Raw genomic sequence first — 21,335 nt, 5'->3', positions numbered from 1 at the left:
GTTTTTCCTGCCACTCTTTGGTCTCTTCACGTTGATTTTGGCAATGCTGTTTGTTCAGTTGATTTTCTTTGGTTCCTAGCCATTGGAGTATCCCAGGTAATGAACTTGCTTGAATTCGCTGTTCGTTAGGCTGGCTCGCTGGTGGGTGGGTGGGCTACCTACCATCAGAAAGCCAATGTTCGCTTGGTATGTCTGCTGGGGGGGCCTTATCCGAGATGTCTAGGCGGTCTTGCCGATGGCTATCAAGCGTGCAGGGTGCGGTCATTTGCAAGTTGTGGCTCACATCAGCACCAACAACATCTGTTGCATGGGTTCTGAGGTGATCCTCAGTTTGTACAGGCAGCTGTTTGAGGTGGTGAAGATTACTGGCTTCGCCCAAAGGATGTAAGCAGCGCTCACAATTTGCAGCATCATTCCCAGACTTGGTCGGGGTCCTCGCATCCAAATGGAGGGTCTCAACCAAAGGCTTTGTCGACTCTGTGATGGTCTTGGCTGAAGATTTCTGGACCTGCATTATCATGGTGGGATATGTAGTACTTCCCTTGATAGGTCAGGAGTGCACTACACAATGGAAGCAGCTACTTGGTTAGCAGAGTACTTGGGAGTGAACATGAGGATTTTTTATGCTAGGCTCTGAAGTGCTCTGATGAATGCTCGCTTGTCGATTTGGAACAAGTGAAGTTAAACAATGTTCAGAATAAAGACACTTTGACTGTCACAGTTTTATCAGTAAACTGTCAAAATATTCGTAGTAAAGTTCCCAAATTTACTGCTCTCCTGGAAAGTTGTTGTTGTTGTCTTCAGTCCTGAGACTGGTTTGATGCAGCTCTCCATGCTACTCTATCCTGTGCAAGCTGCTTCATCTCCCAGTACCTACTGCAACCTACATCCTTCTGAATCTGCTTAGTGTACTCATCTCTCGGTCTCCCTCTACGATTTTTACCCTCCACGCTGCCCTCCAATGCTAAATTTGTGATCCCTTGATGCCTCAAAACATGTCCTACCAACCGATCCCTTCTTCTAGTCAAGTTGTGCCACAAACTTCTCTTCTCCCCAATCCTATTCAATACCTCCTCATTAATTACGTGATCTATCCACCTTATCTTCAGTATTCTTCTGTAGCACCACATTTCGAAAGCTTCTATTCTCTTCTTGTCCAAACTAGTTATCGTCCATGTTTCACTTCCATACATGGCTACACTCCAAACAAATACTTTCAGAAACGACTTCCTGATACATAAATCTATATTTGATGTTAACAAATTTCTCTTCTTCAGAAACGCTTTCCTTGCCATTGCCAGTCTACATTTTATATCCTCTCTACTTCGACCATCATCAGTTATTTTACTTCCTAAATAGCAAAACTCCTTTACTACTTTAAGTGTCTCATTTCCTAATCTAATTCCCTCAGCATCACCCGATTTAATTTGACTACATTCCATTATCCTCGTTTTGCTTTTGTTAATGTTCATCTTATATCCTCCTTTCAAGACACTGTCCATTCCGTTCAACTGCTCTTCCAAGTCCTTTGCCATCTCTGACAGAATTACAATGTCATCGGCGAACCTCAAAGTTTTTACTTCGTCTCCATGAATTTTAATACCTACTCCAAATTTTTCTTTTGTTTCCTTTACTGCTTGCTCAATATACAGATTGAATAACATTGGGGAGAGGCTACAACCCTGTCTCACTCCTTTCCCAACCACTGCTTCCCTTTCATGCCCCTCGACTCTTATTACTGCCATCTGGTTTCTGTACAAATTATAAATAGCCTTTCGCTCCCTGTATTTTACCCCTGCCACCTTTAGAATTTGAAAAAGAGTATTCCAGTCAACATTGTCAAAAGCTTTCTCTAAGTCTACAAATGCTAGAAACGTAGGTTTGCCTTTTCTTAATCTTTCTTCTAAGATAAGTCGTAAGGTCAGTATTGCCTCACGTGTTCCAACATTTCGACGGAATCCAAACTGATCCTCCCCGAGGTCTGCATCTACCAGTTTTTCCATTCGTCTGTAAAGAATTCGCGTTAGTATTTTGCAGCCGTGGCTTATTAAACTGATAGTTCGGTAATTTTCACATCTGTCAGCACCTGCTTTCTTTGGGATTGGAATTATTATATTCTTCTTGAAGTCTGAGGGTATTTCGCCTGTCTCATACATCTTGCTCACCAGCTGGTAGAGTTTTGTCATGACTGGCTCTCCCAAGGCCGTCAGTAGTTCTAATGGAATGTTGTCTACTCCGGGGGCCTTGTTTCGACTCAGGTCTTTCAGTGCTCTGTCAAACTCTTCACGCAGTATTGTATCTCCCATTTCGTCTTCATCTACATCCTCTTCTATTTCCATAATATTGTCCTCAAGTACATCGCCCTTGTATAAACCTTCTATATACTCCTTCCACCTTTCTGCCTTCCCTTCTTTGCTTAGAACTGGGCTGCCATCTGAGCTCTTGATATTCATACACGTGGTTCTCTTCTCTCCAAAGGTCTCTTTAATTTTCCTGTAGGCAGTATCTATCTTACCCCTAGTGAGATAAGCTTCTACATCCTTACATTTGTCCTCTAGCCATCCCTGTTTAGCCATTTTGCACTTCCTGTCGATCTCATTTTTGAGACGTTTGTATTCCTTTTTGCCTGCTTCATTTACTGCATTTTTATATTTTCTCCTTTCATCAATTAAATTCAATATTTCTTCTGTTACCCAAGGATTTCTAGCAGCCCTCGTCTTTGTACCTACTTTATCCTCTGCTGCCTTCACTACTACATCCCTCAGAGCTACCCATTCTTCCTCTACTGTATTTCTTTCCCCTATTCCTGTCAATTGTTCCCTTATGCTCTCTCTGAAACTCTGTACAACCTCTGGTTCTTTCAGTTTATCCAGGTCCCATCTCTTTAATTTCTCACATTTTTGCAGTTTCTTCAGTTTTAATCTACAGGTCATAACCAATAGATTGTGGTCAGAGTCCACATCTGCCCCTGGAAATGTCTTACAACTTAAAACCTGGTTCCTAAATCTCTGTCTTACCATTATATAATCTATCTGATACATTTTAGTATCTCCAGGGTTCTTCCACGTATACAACCTTCTTTCATGATTCTTAAACCAAGTGTTAGCTATGATTAAGTTGTGCTCTGTGCAAAATTCTACTAGGCGGCTTCCTCTTTCATTTCTTAGCCCCAATCCATATTCACCTACTATGTTTCCTTCTCTCCCTTTTCCTACACTCGAATTCCAGTCACCCATTACTATTAAATTTTCGTCTCCCTTCACTATCTGAATAATTTCTTTTATTTCATCATACATTTCTTCAATTTCTTCATCATCTGCAGAGCTAGTTGGCATATAAACTTGTACTACTGTAGTAGGTGTGGGCTTCGTATCTATCTTGGCCACAATAATGCGTTCAGTATGCTGTTTGTAGTAGCTTGCCCGCATTCCTATTTTCCTATTCATAATTAAACCTACTCCTGCATTACCCCTATTTGATTTTGTGTTTATAACCCTGTAGTCACCTGACCAGAAGTCTTGTTCCTCCTGCCACCGAACTTCACTAATTCCCACTATATCTAACTTTAACCTATCCATTTCCGTTTTTAAATTTTCTAACCTACCTGCCCGATTAAGGGATCTGACATTCCACGCTCCGATCCGTAGAACGCCAGTTTTCTTTCTCCTGATAACGACATCCTCCTGAGTAGTCCCCGCCCGGAGATCCGAATGGGGGACTATTTTACCTCCGGAATATTTTACCCAAGAGGATGCCATCATCATTTAATCATACAGTAAAGCTGCATGTCCTCGGGAAAAATTACGGCTGTAGTTTCCCCTTGCTTTCAGCCGTTCGCAGTACCAGCACAGCAAGGCCGTTTTGGTTAATGTTGCAAGGCCAGATCAGTCAATCATCCAGACTGTTGCCCCTGCAACTACTGAAAAGGCTGCTGCCCCTCTTCAGGAACCACACGTTTGTCTGGCCTCTCAACAGATACCCCTCCGTTGTGGTTGCACCTACGGTACGGCCATCTGTATCGCTGAGGCACGCAAGCCTCCCCACCAACGTCAAGGTCCATGGTTCATGGGGGGGGCCTGGAAAGTTGTCACACTCAAATTATTCTTGGGACTGAGAGCTGGTTGAAACCCAAAGTGGAAAACTCTGAGATATTTAGTGCGTCATGGAATGTATATTGGAAAGACAGTTTAGGGGCCATAGCAGGAGGAGTTTTCATTGCAGTTGACAAAAATATTGTCTTTGTCGAGGTCGAATGTGAGTGTGCCAGTGAAGTCGTCTGGTTGCGTGTAACAGGCTTAGGTCAAACTATGTTAATTGTTGGGTGTTTTTACTGGCAACCCGATTCTACTGTGACATTTCTAGAGTCATTCAAAGAAAGCCTACAGTCAGTAGTGCATAAATATTCAGATCATGCAGTACTCGTTGGAGGCAACTTCAACCTGCCAAGTATAGACTAGGATGTATATGGATTCACTGCAGGGGAGGGAGTACAAACAGACAGTCGTGCAAAATATTTTTGAACATGTTTTCTGAAAATTGTCTTGAGCAGCTAGCTCAGCAGCCCACACACAAAGGAAATATCTTAGACCTTGTAGATTTGTACATATGAACTGGCCAAACATTATCGACAATGTCATTATAGAAACAGGAATTAGCGATAATGATGTCATTTATAGCAACTATGATTACAAAAGCTAATAAATTAGTCAAGAAGGGTAGGAGAGTGTTTCTGCTAGATAGAGCAGATAAGCAGCTATTAACATCTTACAGTGAACTGGCATCACTTAGTATCAGCAAGATGGTTGTGGACGAATTGTGGGCAAAGTTTAAGCAGATTGTAAATCGTGGTCTGGAGAATTATGTTCCTAGCAAGTGAATAAAGAATGGAAAAGGCCCTCCATGGTTTCATAACAAAATTTGTAAGATGCTGAGAAAGCAGAGGCTATTGTAGTCTCTCTTCAGAAGGGGATGCACAAATGATGACAAGCGAAGGTTAGTAGAGATTTGTGCGTCTATGAATAGATCTATGCAGGAAGAATTCAACAACTACTGCCGTCACACCTTAGCAAAAGATCTGATAGAGAACCAGAGAAAATTATGATCATGTGTAAAATCCTTAAGCAGGTCTAAGGCTTTCATTCAGTCACTTGTTAACCAGTCTGGTCTGGCAGTTGAAGATAGCAAAACGAAACCTAAAGTTTTAAATTTCACATTTGAGAAATTGTTCATGCAGGAGAGCCTTACCAACATTCTGTCATTTGACCATCGGACGGACTCCTCTATGGACAACATAGAAATAAGCATACGTGCTGTAGAGAAGCAACTTAAAGATTTGAAAACAAATAAATCACCAGGTCTGGTTGGAATCCCAGTGTGATTTTACAAAGAGTACTCTACGGCATTGGCCTCTTATCTAGCTTGCATTTATCATGAATCTCTGACCCAGCATAAATTCCCAAGCAACTGCAAAAAAGTTCAGGTGAATTCAGTATATAAGAAAGGTAAGAGAACAGACCCGCAAAATTACAGACCAATATCCCTAACTTCAGTTTGCTGCAAAACCCATGAACACATTCTCGGTTTGAATACAATAAATTTTCATGAGGTTAAGCAGCTATGTCCACATATCAGTGTAGTTTTAGGAGGCATCGCTCCTGTGATATTCAGCATGCCCTTTTCTCATGTGACACACTGAGAACTATGAGTGAAGGGAAACAGGCAGATTCCATATTTCTAGATTTCTGGAAAGTGTTTGACATGGTGCCCCATTGCACGCTGTTAACGAAGATATGAGTATATGGAATAAGTTCACAAATATGTAAGTGGCTTGGAGACTTCTGAAATAATAAAACCCAGTATGTTGTTTCGATGGTGAGTGTTAGTCAGAGAAAAGGGAATCATCAGGAGTGCCCAAGGGAAGTGTGATAGGACTCCCGTTGTTCTCTGTATACATAAATGATTTGGTGGATAGGGTGGGCAGCAGTCTGCAGTTGTTTGCTGTGATGCTGTGGTGGACAGTAAGGTGTCAAAGTTGAGTGTCTTTAGGAAGATACAAGATGACTTGGACAAAATTTCCAGTTGGTGTGATGAATGGCAGCGAACCCTAAATGTGGAAAAATGTAAGTTAATGCAGATGAGTAGAAAGAACAAACCTGTAATGTTTGGACACATTATTACTAGTGTCCATTTGACACAGTCAATTCATTTAAATATCTGGGCATAATGTTGCAAAGCAATATGTGATGAAATGAGCTGGGGAAGGCAAATATGTCGACTTTGGTTTATTGGGGGAATTTTAGGAAAGAGTGGTGCAGCAGTAAAGGAGATCACATATAGGGCACTGGTGCGACCTATTCTTGAGTACTGCTCAAATCTTTGGGATCAGTACCACGTTGGATTGAAGGAAGACATTGAAGCAATTGAGATAAGGGCTGCTAGATTTGTTACTGGTAGGTTAAAAAAAAGTGACATGCAGATGTTTCTGGAACTCAAATGGGAATCCATAGAGAGAAGGCGGCATTGTTTTTGGGAAACACTATTGAGAAAATTTAAACAACCAACATTTGAAGCTGACTACCAAATGATTCTGCTCTTGCCAACATAAATGGTGCATAAGGACCAAGAGCATAAGGTACAAGAAATTAGGGCTCATATTGAGGCATACAGACAGTCGTTTTTCCCTCACTCTATTTGCAACGAGTGGAAAAGGAGGGGAAATGAAAAGTAGTGGCACAGGGTACCCTCCACCAAGCGCCTTACGGTGGTTTGCAGAATATCTATGTAGATGTAGAATTCTCCGTAACTCCTCAAGGGGACAGATTTACAACTTTACATCAAACCCCTCTTTGCACAAACATGGGCTGACTCGACTCCCCTTCCCCCCTAATAACCTCCAATAACCTTTGTGCGGTCAAGGAAATCCCACTACATGATGTTTATCTCTCCCAGCGGTGATCTACCATTTTTGTATTAGGTTGACTCATGGGTTTTTACTTTGCAACGAGCCACTCCCAAACTCCTCCTTTTTTTATTTTGGGTGCTCCCTCATGGTGATCCATATTTTGCTGATCTGTCCCTGCCTTTTGGCCCTTTGCACTAAATTGTCTTTCCACTTTCCTTGTCCTGTGCATTAGAGAATGATCCTCCCCAGTTTTCTTTGTGAAAGTGGTTTGTCATTTCAGTACGTATCTGAATTCCCCTCTGGAACTGGAGTCCTTTTGTTAGCATTGACGTTGGTTTTGGAGGCCTCGGTGTTGCCTCCACACCAGCCAGGTTCCCTCCCCTCCCCTCCCTTGTTTCCCTGTGTTTTTTCTGGTCTTTTGTGCCATTTTGTTTCCCCTTTCTTGTGTCTTCTTTGCCTGGAGTTGCCTCTGTTGAGTTGTGATCATGGTAAGGTGTGGGGATCAGAAAGGGTCAGTAGAGGTGCTGGTGCCCCAAAAACGCGTAGCATTTCTGGGGGCCACCACTCTCGCCGTCCTGCCCTTCCCTCCCACTCCTCCTGGTCCCTACTCTCCCTGCTGCCCTGATGTTCCTTTTACCTCTTTTCTTTTCCCTTCCCCTTGACTGAACTATGCTGTTTGTATTGTTCCTTCCTTGGTTTCTGCCACCATCATGGGACCGATGACCCGCTCTTTGGTCCACTCCCCCAATCAACCATCAAATCTGATGAGCATATTTCATTGTTATGAATGCTCAAGACATGTGATATATCCTTTTATCAAAACTGACATGTCACATCACACATCCCGCTATAGATATGAGAGATCTCGTTAATGGTTTTCCGCTTATCTTACTAAAACAACTTGGAATTTATTGAAAACAAATTCATGTAACACTAATGATTATCAATATAATTCTCTCTAATGCCATGCATATAATTTGCATTCACATCCACAAACTTATTCAAGACATGGGTCTTTTGCTTACTAAAAAATTAGATCATTCTTTCACCACTTCGTGTTTCTAAGTGTCTTCTCTACAGAACACCCGTTTAAGTATCTCTTATTTAAACCTTTGTTTTACAATGTATTCCACAGTCTCTTCATTTCCTCATAAAGATAATGACTTCATTTTAGCTTGGATATGCTGTAGTTACACACACTACTCTTTCAAAAAAAACTGTATAATTCCTCTAACAATACATATCTTTTATTATCTTGTTCCTATAGCTTACATGTCTTAATTATATAGGTTTCTTTATCCATGTAGTGTCTGTTAGTTCTCTCATTTTCTTGAGTTTGTTTCATTTTATAATGTTATCATGAAGTCTGTGAAGAGCTTCCATTGAGCTATCTTTATTTTTGTTCTGTTCTCAAACAGATAATGAGTAGCATTTCTCCTTTTATCAGTCTGTAAGTTACTTTACTGTCAAAGACATACCCTTGAGTACAGATATAAAAACAAATTAACAAGTTCATTTTACTTTTATTCACTTCACATTGACCACATATGTGTAGTCTTTTTCTTCTAAATTATGTAATCTTTGTAATATTTCATAAGTTTACTAGACACCCATGTATAGATTATTTATATTCCTTTTACAAATCCTTGGCTCTATCGCACTCAAAGAGCTATATGATGAAAGGTCATCATTGCCTATTGTTATAACTGCAAATCTCAGACATCTATTATTTCAAGCACATTCGGAAAAGGCTCTGTCATAAATCAGCAATATCGAGGTAAGTGTCTTTATACTCTGCCAGTTTGGCGAATCCTTCACAAATGGTAACTACAATTACATGACAGTTTCTTATCTCCATAAAAACTTCTTATTTCTTCCTCTGTGAAAGGATACTTCTCAGTCACATATCATTCTTATGTTGCTAGAGTGTTTCTCCCAAACCTACTCTCCCCAAGCAGTTAGGCCATCCCTTCCATGATTTAAGCTAACCTAGGCATAGGTCGTCCTTTACATGGTTTCACCTACCATTTCCTCTGCAACACATCTATAGTATGAGGTACACTGCATCCCAAAAAACCAGTAATAACCAGTGTACCTTACCCTGTACCATAATCATTTATTTTAAGGAAATTCTCCTTGGAGTTTTAACTTTCCCCTGATGCCAATAAACTGACTACAGTCTTAGCATTATTTTACCATTACAATGACATAACATTTCACTTGCTAAACTACTACTTTTTCATATACATGTACACAAGTCTACTACACTTTGGGAATGGTTTCTTTTCTCTTCTTCTTCTCCCTGTTCATGTGGCATCACTATCATGTCGTACCTCTAAAGACTTGTAATTACAGCGAAACAAACAAATTAACCTTTCAATAAATAAAAGAAATATTTGCAGAAAATTTGCTGTGCTTTATTGCTTGTGTGTGTGACCAGGCTCATGTATTCACACTTTAAAAGAAATCACAAATCTTTATGTTGTTGCTCATAATCATCACTGTCTAGTGTATATCTTTCATGCTTTGATCTTAAGTAACATACTTTTATTATTACCTTACACCTTATAGGTTTATATAAAACCCTCATTAGTCATATTTATCTTTAGGATAGGACAGTAGGAGATGGAGTTAGGGTAAAGACAACAGGAGAGAAAGAGTAGAAACTATTACTCCATGAAAAACGAAATACAGAATACTAAAACAGGTATCTTGGATTCCCAAAACGTCAACCCAGCGAACCTGCAAAGATCTCGTATTCTCCTGGGGATTTAAACTTCTTTATCATATCAATCCCCCTATTTATCATATCAATCCCCCTATGAACCATAGACCTTGCTGTTGGTGGGGAGGCTTGCGTGCCTCAGCGATACAGATAGCCGTACCGTAGGTGCAACCACAACGGAGGGGTATCTGTTGAGGTTCCTGAAGAGGGGCAGCAGCCTTTTCAGTAGTTGCAGGGGCAACAGTCTGGATGATTGACTGATCTGGCCTTGTAACACTAACCAAAATGGCCTTGCTGTGCTGGTACTGGGAATGGCTGAAAGCAAGGGGAAACTACGGCCGTAATTTTTCCCGAAGGCATGCAGCTTTACTGTATGGATAAATGATGATGGCATCCTCTTGGGTAAAATATTCTGGAGGTAAAATAGTCCCCCATTCGGATGTCCGAGCGGGTACTACTCAGGAGGACGTCGTTAACAGGAGAAAGAAAACCGGCGTTCTACGGATCGGACCGTGGAATGTCAGATCCCTTAATCGGGCAGGTAGGTTAGAAAATTTAAAAAGGGAAATGGATAGGTTAAAGTTAGATATCGTGGGGCTAGTAGAAATCCTTGGTGACAGAAGAAATATTGAATTTAATTGGCAAAAGGAGAAAATATAAAAATGCAGTAAATGAAGCAGGCAAAAAGGAATACAAACGTCTCAAAAATGAGATCGACAAGAAGTGCAAAATGGCTAAGCAGGCATGGCTAGAGGACAAATGGATATAGAGGCTTATCTCACTAGGGGTAAGATAGACACTGCCTACAGGAAAATTAAAGAGACCTCTGGAGAAAAGAGAACCACTTGTATGAATATCTAGAGCTCAGATGGAAACCCAGTTCTAAGCAAAGAAGGAAAAGCAGAAAGGTGGAAGGAGTATATAGAGGGTCTATACAAGGGTGATGTACTTGAGGGCAATGTTATAGAAATAGAAGAAGATGTAGATGAAGATGAAATGGGAGATATGATACTGCGTGAAGAGTTTGATAGAGCACTGAAAGACCTGAGTCGAAACAAGGCCCCAGGAGTAGACAACATTCCATTAGAACTACTGACAGCCTTGGGAGAGCCAGTCCTGACAAAACTCTACCATCTGGTGAGCAAAATGTATGAGACAGGCAAAATACCCTCAGACTTCAAGAAGAATATAATAATTCCAATCCCAAAGAAAGCAGGCATTGACAGATGTCAAAATTACCGAACTATCGGTTTAATAAGTCACGGCTGCAAAATACTAACGCGTATTCTTTACAGACAAATGGAAAAACTAGTAGAAGCCGACCTTGGGGAAGATCAATTTGGATTCTGTAGAAAGATGGGAACATGTGAGGCAATACTGACCCTATGACTTATTTTATAAGCTAGATCAAGAATAGGCAAACCTACATTTCTAGCATTTGTAGACTTAGAGAAAGCTTTCAACAATGTTGACTTGAATACTCTCTTTCAAATTCTGAAGGTGGCAGGGGTAAAATATATGGAGCGAAAGGCTATTTACAATTTCTACAGAAAGCAGATTGCAGTTATAAGTGTCGAGGGACATGAAAGGGAAGCAGTGATTGGGAAGGGAGTGAGACAGGGTTGTAGCCTGTCCCTGATGTTGTTCAATCTGTGTATTGAGCAAGCAGTAAAGGAAACAAAAGAAAAATTCGGAGTAGGTATTAAAATTCATGGAGAAGAAATAAAAACTTTGAGGTTTGCTAATGACATTGTAATTCTGCCAGAGACAGCAAAGGACTTCGAAGAGCAGTTGAAAGGGATGGACAGTGTCTTGAAAGGAGGATATAAGTTGAACATCAACAAATGCAAAATGAGGATAATGGAATGTAGTCAAATTAAGTCGGGTGATGCTGAGGGAATTAGATTAGGAAATGAGTTTTGCTATTTGGGGAAAAAAATAACTGATGATGGTCGAAATAGAGAGGATATAAAATGTAGACTGGCAATGGCAAGGAAAGTGATTCTGAAGAAGAGAAATTTGTTAACATTGAGCATAGCTTTAAGTGTCCGGAAGTCGTTTCTGAAAGTATTTGTATGGAGTGTAGCCATGTATGGAAGTGAAACATGGACGATAAATAGTTTGGACAAGAATGGAATAGAAGCTTTTGAAATGTGGTGCTACAGAAGAATGCTGAAGATTAGATGGATAGATCACGTAACTAATGAGGAGGTATTGAATAGAATTGGGGAGAAGAGGAGTTTGTGGCACAACTTGACAAGAAGAAGGGACCGGTTGGTAGGGCATCTTCTGAGGCATCAAGGGATCACAAATTTAGCTTTGTAGGCAGTGTGGAGGGTAAAAATCGTATAGGGAGACCAAGAGATGAATACATTAAGCAGAGTCAGAAGGATGTAGGCTGCAGTACATACTGGGAGATGAAGAAGCTTGCACAGGATAGAGTAGCGTGGAGAGCTGTGTCAAACTAGTCTCAGGACTGAAGACCACAACAACAACAATCATATCAATATTAAATAAAACTTTTCCATGCTCCGCTACAGTCTGGAACTGCGCGGCCTGCCTCGGGCATGGGTGCATGTGATGTCCTTAGGTTAGTTAGGTTTAAGTAGTTCTAAGTTCTAGGGAACTGATGGCCTCAGTAGTTAAGTCCCAAATTACTCAGAGCCATTTGAACCATTTTTTTCTGTGCCCCATTTTTAGGGTCTGCCAGGTACACCACTAACAGCTGTGGAATACCTGTTACTTCGAAGGGTTCTGGATAACATGGGAAAAATTCACTAGTTTCTTTCCTTAAATCTGAGCTCGGGTGATAGTTCTTCATTAATACTGTATTGATATTGCAGTGCCTAGTTCTTCATTAATATTGTATTGATATTGCAGTGCCTGAATTGTTCAGAACTAGGATGAATGTTTCTTTGGACTTGCATGATTTTCTGAAGCAAGACCACATCAACCTGCTGAACAATACAGGTTCTGCAACATTGTATTTATCTGCCAACATGGGGCAAGGGACTTTGAATTAAAATATTTACCTTGCAGAGGAATACACATAATTGAAGTAAGAGTACAATTTTTAGACACATGGTTTACAACATATGGAAGTGTGGGTCTGATTCTGAGGCATGCTAAGATTGCCTAGTGGTAAGGCAACTGCTCACATTAATGGGAAATCCCTGTTCAAGTCCCAGACCAGCACAAATATTCATTATTGTCATTACATTATACAGCTGATGGTTATCCATATTCACATCTGTGAATACATTTCATGTATTTCATTTTGGCTGTAACCACCACAGTGCCTGTTCCTTCAAAAGTACATGCATGTCCCGAAGGAACATTACATTGTACTTCTGAATAATACAGGCACTGCAATATTCTATTTATCCACCAACACTGGAAAGAAGCATTCAATTAAAATGTCTCCCCTGTATGAGAATATATGTAATATATGCATAAGTAAACATTGGAGACACATAGTTGACTACATATGGAAGTTTAGATCTGGCTGTGAGTCATCTGCAACAGTCAGATCTTGTAACACTTGCAGTGCTTTCAGATACGGTTAATATGATATGCTATTGTTGTTCTCACTAACGTTTTGACAGACTACATAGATTATCAATACTTTTATTACCTTTCTGCATAAATTTTTAAAATAATAGAATTTACTCACATGCTTGGTGTTTTTATGAATATCAAAATGTCTGTATTTTCTGTGTAAACCATATTAAATCTTCTTCTACTATTTGTGGAATACATAGTTTCCAAAGCAGTCCCTTTTCATTTAACCTCCAGAACAAAATAGTTTTTCTCACAAACCACAAAGATTTTTCTTCTGGCAGACACTATGTCTGCTCACATAATTGAAGCTCCTCTCCAAAATACTCATCTGTCCAGACATATTGCTTTATTCTTAAAACTAACTTTCTTACTATAACAATATTATGAAAAAGAAAACTGCTACTTACCATGGAGATGATGAGTTGCAGATTGGCGCAGCAAAAAGACTGTCACAAATGAAGCCTCCCTCAACAATAGAACACACACACACACACACACACACACACACACAGTCAAATGCAACTCACACACACGACTGCAGTCTCAGGCAATTGAAACCTCACTGCAAGCAGCAGCACCTGCGCGCGATGGGAGTGGCGACTGGGTGGGGGTAAGGAGGGAACAGTGAAGTGCTGCAGGTTAGATGGAAGGCAGCTTCACAGCCTGTGCCACATGGATCCTTCCCAACAACACCAGCTTTTCTGAATTGTGCACGTGGAAACTTTCCGTGCAATACATCTTACATTCCTGTAAACCTCCTGGCCTCAACCTTTGTTCGTCACTGTCCTCACCCATCCAGCCCCTTCCCTGTTCCAATTCCAGCACTACGCAGCCATCATTCTATGATCACACCCAGTCTTTTTACTTCTTTTCCGATACTTCCCCCTCCCCACCTCTCCGCTGCCCTGTGTATAACCTGTAAAGCTTCACTGTCCACCACCCCCACTGTACTATCCCTCCCCCTACCTGCCCCAGCCTTCTTCTCACCCCCACCCAGTTGCCACTCCCATCATGCACTGCTGCTAATGCTTGAAGTGTCCTTTCAGTTGTCTGAGACTGCAGTCGCGCGGGTGTGTGTGTGTGTGTGTGTGTGTGTGTGTGTGTGTGTGTGTGTGTGTGTGTGTGTGTGCACGCACCTGTCTGTCGTTTACATTATTTGTGACAGTCTTTTTGTTGTGCCAATCTGTGACTCAGCATCTCCGCTGTATGGTTAATGTTGTTGTTGTCTTCAGTCCTGATACTGGTTTGATGCAGCTCCCCATCCTACTCTATCCTGTGCAAGCATCTTCATCTCCCAGTACTTACTGCAGCCTACATCCTTCTGAATCTGCTTAATGTATTCATCTCTTGGTCTCCCTATACGTTTTTTACCCTTCACACTGCCCTCCAATGCTAAATTTGTGATCCCTTGATGCCTCAGAAGATGCCCTACCAACCGGTCCCTTCTTCTTGTCAAGTTGTGCCACAAACTCCTCTTCTCCCCAGTTCTATTCAGCACCTCCTCATTAGTTATGTGATCTACCCATCTAATCTTCAGCATTCTTCTGTAGCACCACATTTCAAAACCTTCTATTCTCTTCTTGTCCAAACTATTTATCGTCCATGTTTCACTTCCATACATGGCTACACACCATAGAAATACTTTCAGAAACGACTTCCTGACACTTATATGAATACTCGATGTTAACAAATTTCTCTTCTTCAGAAACGTTTTCCTTGCCATTGCCAGTCTACATTTTATATCCTCTCTACTTCGGCCATCGTCAGTTATTTTGCTCCCCAAATAGCAAAACTCATTTACTACTTTAAGTGTCTCATTTCCTAATCTAATTCCCTCAGCATCACCCGACTTAATTCGACTACATTCCGTTATCCTCACTTTGCTTTTGTTAGTGTTCATCTTATATCCTCCTTTCAAGACAGTGTCCATTCTGTTCAACTGCTCTTCCAAGTCCTTTGCTGTCTCTGACAGAATTACAATGTCATTTGCGAACCTCAACATTTTTATTTCTTCTCCATGTATTTTAATACCTACTCCAAATTTTTCTTTTGTTTCCTTTACTGCTTGCTCAATATAGAGATTGAATAACATCGGGGAGAGGCTACAACCCTGTCTCACTCCCTTCCAAACTGCTGCTTCCCTTTCATGCCCCTCGACTCTTATAACTGCCATCTGGTTTCTGTACAAATTGTAAATAGCCTTTCGCTCCCTGTATTTTACCCCTGCCATCTTTAGAATTTGAACGAGAGTATTCCAGTCAACATTGTCAAAAGCTGTCTCTGAGTCTACAAATGCTAGAAACGTAGGTTTGCCTTCCCATAATCTATTTTCTAAGATAAGTCATAGGGTCAGTATTGCCTTATGTGTTCCAACTTTTGTTTGGAATCTAAACTGATCTTCCCACTTTTCTTTTCATAATGTTGTTACATTCTGTCCTGAATTTTCCATTGTTTAACTTTCTTACTATGTTATTGGTATAACTTGCTGCTAAAAAAATTGTACCACAAATAACCCCAAGTTCTTCTGTTCTAATCATTTCATTCATTCCTAATGAGAGTCATGATAATCCATCTGGTGCTTTATTTTGTCATCCTTTTATGTAATTAATTTATACCTAAAATTCTTGTAAGAATAACACCCACCCCCATTAATCAGTTATGTATTCATCTACTTTCCATAAGGAAAGCCAACATTTGATAATCAGTATAGATAACTAATTCAGATCCCCAAATCACTACTTGAAATTTTTGTATGCTCCATCCAGTAGCTAATAGCCCCTGTATTTAACTCATTGTTTAAAATCCTACTTGCAAAGGCAATGTTACTATGCTGTCATAAATTAGGGTCCCATTCACCCTCAAATAATTCAAATATCATACCATCCTCTGAGGCATCCATCATGAATGTAAATGTTTTGAGCATCACTGGGTGTTTTAGTATAAGTGTGTTGTGCCATAGGAAAATCCACTTGGCAGTACAATAGTGGGTTCTTTAGTTTGCTTTGGGAGGAGATTGGTTGGAACTATAAAACATAAAATATTAGCTCAATATTATGAAAAGGAAAGTTGCTACCCACCATCTAGCGGAGATGCTGAGTTGCAGATAGGCACAACAAAAAGACTGTCACAAAGTAGAAACTTCCAGAAAGAAGTTCCAGTAGACAGTCTTTTCGTTGTGCCTATGTGCCTATGTGCTACTCAGCATCTTCGCTATATGGTGAGTAGCAACTTTCCTTTTCATAACATTGTTACATTCCATCCTGGATTTTCCATTGTTTGAAAATATTAGTTCACTTTATTACAATATAGATATGAAGATCTACTTAACTTGGTAAAATCCAGTTCCACAGGAATGTTCTGGGTATTTACAACTATCTCTGAGTATTATTTGTAACAGACAAATTTACAAGTCTCTTAATTTGGAGTATAATTGATATAATGTTCATATAAATTTCTGCCTAAGATACTTAACACACTGGCAGGTCCATCAATTATGGTGGTGTTCCAAAGATCTAGGAGGCATGGCTACACTGGCATTTCTCATTCATCAGTGCAGCATGCAGTGACCTTTATTTTCTGTAGTTTCATTGTGAGGTGCCAGCCTTGCTTTGGCACCCTATTCTTTGGACAACACCACAAGGTGCATCTAATAAGGCTGCTTTGATATTTTGAAAGGCTTCCAATGCATCCCATATCCACTTTGACCTTTCTTTAAATAAGGACGACACTCCGGAATCATTCATAAGCTGACCTTTATAAGATGCCATTAAAATCCTTCCAGTCCTAAAGAAGAATGTAATTGCTTCACATTTCTAGGTTCTGGACTATCCTTGACTACTCTTATCATTCTGGATGTAGTTTTATTCTTGTATTCCTACTAGATATGATAAAAATTTCAGTTCTTGTTTACCAGAGTGTGATTCCAGTAGTTTAATAGAAATAACATTTTCATAAATTTTTTGTAAGGTTTTAGTTAATAATTTACTACACTCCTGGAAATTGAAATAAGAACACCGTGAATTGATTGTCCCAGGAAGGGGAAACTTTATTGACACATTCTTGGGGTCAGATACATCACATGATCACACTGACAGAACCACAGGCACATAGACACAGGCAACAGAGCATGCACAATGTCGGCACAAGTACAGTGTATATCCACCTTTCGCAGCAATGCAGGCTGCTATTCTCCCATGGAGACGATCGTAGAGATGCTGGATGTAGTCCTGTGGAACGGCTTGCCATGCTATTTCCACCTGGCGCCTCAGTTGGACCAGCGTTCGTGCTGGACGTGCAGACCGCGTGAGATGACGCTTCATCCAGTCCCAAACATGCTCAATGGGGGACAGATCCGGAGATCTTGCTGGCCAGGGTAGTTCACTTACACCTTCTAGAGCACGTTGGGTGGCACGGGATACATGCGGATGTGCATTGTCCTGTTGGAACAGCAAGTTCCCTTGCCGGTCTAGGAATGGTAGAACGATGGGTTCGATGACGGTTTGGATGTACTGTGCACTATTCAGTGTCCCCTCGATGATCACCAGAGGTGTACGGCCAGTGTAGGAGATCGCTCCCCACACCATGATGCCGGGTGTTGGCCCTGTGTGCCTCGGTCGTATGCAGTCCTGATTGTGGCGCTCACCTGCACGGCGCCAAACACGCATACGACCATCATTGGCACCAAGGCAGAAGCGACTCTCATCGCTGAAGACGGCACGTCTCCATTCGTCCCTCCATTCACGCCTGTCGCGACACCACTGGAGGCGGGCTTCACGATGTTGGGGCGTGAGCGGAAGATGGCCTAACGGTGTGCGGGACCGTAGCCCAGCTTCATGGAGACGGTTGCGAATGGTCCTCGCCGATACCCCAGGAGCAACAGTGTCCCTAATTTGCTGGGAAGTGGCGGTGCGGTCCTCTATGGCACTGCGTAGGATCCTACGGTCTTGGCGTGCATCTGTGCGTCACTGTGGTCCGGTCCCAGGTCGACGGGCACGTGCACCTTCCGCCGACCACTGGCGACAACATCGATGTACTGTGGAGACCTCACGCCCCATGTGTTGAGCAATTCGGCGGTACGTCCACCCGGCCTCCCGCATGCCCACTATACGCCCTCGCTCAAAGTCCGTCAACTGCACATACGGTTCACGTCCACGCTGTCACGGCATGCTACCAGTGTTAAAGACTGCGATGGAGCTCCGTATGTCACGGCAAACTGGCTGACACTGACGGCGGCTGTGCACAAATGCTGCGCAGCTAGCGCCATTCGACGACTAACACCGCGGTACCTGGTGTGTCCGCTGTGCCGTGCGTGTGATCATTGCTTGTACAGCCCTCTCGCAGTGTCTGGAGCAAGTATGGTGGGTCTGACACACTGGTGTCAATGTGTTCTTTTTTCCATTTCCAGGAGTGTATGTTATTCCCAGGTCCTAGAAACCAGTAACATATCAAATAGCTATAAGATTAATTCCTGTAGTAGTTCATTACTTAAAACTGCATCCAGTGCATGTATTAACACTGCTACAGAGATGTTAACCTAGAAGATAGAACTCTAAATTGGTATGACTTTTCATCAAACAGAAATGCAGTGTACTGAGCCGAATTTTCATGCAGTCTTGCCTGCCAATATCCAGTAGTTAAGTCCATTGAACTAAAGTACTTCACTTGTTTGATTTCAACCAGCAGTTTGTCAATACAACCTGCTCTGTCTTTCTCCATTTCTCTCTGTTTGTTAAGTGTGGATATTTCTATACTAAGCACACTCCTTCATTAGATTTTCACACTGTTAATAAAGAATTGTTATGTACACTTCTCCTCACTTGATTTGCAAGTGAAACAGAAAGGGAAATGACTAGTTGTAGTAGTAGTAGTAGTAGTAGTAGTAGTAGTAGTGCAACGTACCCTCTGCCGTGCACCGAATTTTGGCTTGAAGAGGATGAGGATATAGATGATAAATTTTGAAACAATGACCACCATTCAAGACTACGACTATTTTCACTTATATTTGTATTATTAGAACAATGCACAATTATTACTGTCATTTTGCAACCTCTCATTACAAAAACAATGCAGTATTATGTAAGTTATTAAGTTATTAGCAAAATTCATAAACATGATTACATATGGTAATGCAAGAGTTAAGCGAAAATTAGGAAATAAATATGGCCAGTTTGAAGAAAGAGAACTCTTCTGCCCTACAGATACCTTTTCTTTTATACACATTTGTTACTTTTTATTATTCACACTTCAGTAGAGCTTTAATATAATTTCTGTTGGTGGCCATTTATATAAGTAATCTCTTAAATTTTATCTAATAGTGAACCATAGGCAGTCATTATTCAGAATGATTAAGTGAGGAACTAGGTAACTCATACTGCCCTCATGCTACACATAGCTTTTGGTGAATTTATAGCTGCAGCACACCTGCATATATAACATTTATAAAATTGCCTGTAACTTTTGATATACATGCAAGATTTGAAGTGTCTTCATATGACATGATCATTCCAATGTTTAATTGTTGTTAATTTCTTTTACTGAGCATTATATTCATAATTAAAAACAGTTGTAACTTGCTTAATATGCGTCATATTATAATGTTTCAAACTGCAATGTGTTCATCTCTTTACCAAGAATTTTGTAGTGTATCATGTCTTATTGTGTCATGTTTGTAAGTCTGTAATATTGTTGTCATTGTTGTTACATGTGGCTTTATTAAGATGTAATCCATAATTATTTAATCGATGGAATGTTCCACCATAATAATAATAATAATAATAATAATAATAATAATAATTATTATTATATGACATAAGCTGCAGAAAAGTTATAACATAAAATTTGTGGCACGTTAGTAAAATATGCAGATGTACAGAGTAATTAAGATAAGTAAATGAAATAGCAAAACAAATGTTGCAGACAGTTACAACTTGTAATTTCTGGCACCCCGCATAACCTGCAGATATTGCCTTCCTTCTGTCTTCTGCTTCCAGTCCTGAGCATATCAGTAAACGACCTGAATCCATAACAATAATTCTGCAAATATGACATTTGTTTGTGAGAAGAACTCCTATCCTGTTCAAATATTGGGGTAGGCATTCATGTTCCACTATTAATCAAAAGTTGGATACTACTTCCTTCCTCAGTTTATTACTGAATAGCACCCAAAAGTCTTGTATGTTTTCTTAATGTTCTTTTTTGACTTACTTAGTAATATGGGGTAATTTGGGATTCTATGATTATCTTGTGAATAAATTTCTTAAGTGTGTCAGATGGAATGGATTTTTTGTTAGCTTCTATATGTTTTCCTTTCTTGGCCAATTGGTCAACATTCTCATTTTCATCGATTCCTACTTGTGAAGTTATTCATTGAAACACTGTTCCCTTATTTCTGTCCATTATATACTCTAAAATTTGTCTTCTTTCATTTATGGCTGTTGTTCCTGTGGAGAGGTTTGTTGAGATAGCTTGAATGGCTGCTGTAGAAGTAACCAATATTACAGCTTTTGTAAATAAGTAGGTTCTTTATATAAGGATGTTAACTGCTAGTTGCATTGATATATTTCAGTGTAAAACATCACTGTACACTGCCCAATAGGGGAGTGTTGAGAAAACAATTTGCATTGCACCCCAGCTCCAGCTTTGTCATGAATATGTGATCTGTCTATATATTCTAAGCCATTCTGGTTCTGGTTATTTGTCATGTAACATCTTTATCACAGTTGCCTTTAAAACCATATCTGAAGTGTCGTTCTTAGTAATATTCTCCACCATCAACTGGTTTTTTACATCTACATAAAAGGTTGACAATTTTTTTGAAATCATATTTATATATAGGCTATTCAAAAATCTTCATCTGCTATTGGTATTGTTTGTGTTTCTAAAGATGTTTCAGGCCAAATTTCAATCCAGTTTGCATTCTGTGAGGTGTTCATTTTGGTGAATATTCTTATTGCTTATTTTTTTATTCCTTTTGTGATGGAAAGTTTTTTGTGTGAGCGTAGTTTTGACTGTTCTGGTTATGTGCTTGCTTCTGTATTCTACCCAAAGTGTCTATCTGGTTTTGTGCTGCGGGAGTCATTTCACCTCCATATTTAACAACAAGTTTCATAATTGTATTGATTGCTTTGTTTAAGGTGTTCTGAGTGCAGC

The 21,335-nt window shown here is 40.3% G+C and overlaps 1 protein-coding gene across 4 annotated transcripts in view; it reads left to right on the top strand.

Moving 5' to 3' along the window:
- The window catches only part of LOC126272139 (voltage-dependent calcium channel subunit alpha-2/delta-3), a 686,714-nt gene that overhangs the window by 651,908 nt on the left and 13,471 nt on the right, over positions 1-21,335 (top strand). The gene's annotated exons all lie outside the window — the stretch shown is intronic.

The sequence above is a fragment of the Schistocerca gregaria genome, chromosome 5 (assembly GCF_023897955.1).
Source record: "Schistocerca gregaria isolate iqSchGreg1 chromosome 5, iqSchGreg1.2, whole genome shotgun sequence".
NCBI lineage: Eukaryota > Metazoa > Arthropoda > Insecta > Orthoptera > Acrididae > Schistocerca > Schistocerca gregaria.
Note: the sequence above shows the minus strand (reverse complement) of the source record. Positions and strands in the feature narration are given on the sequence as shown.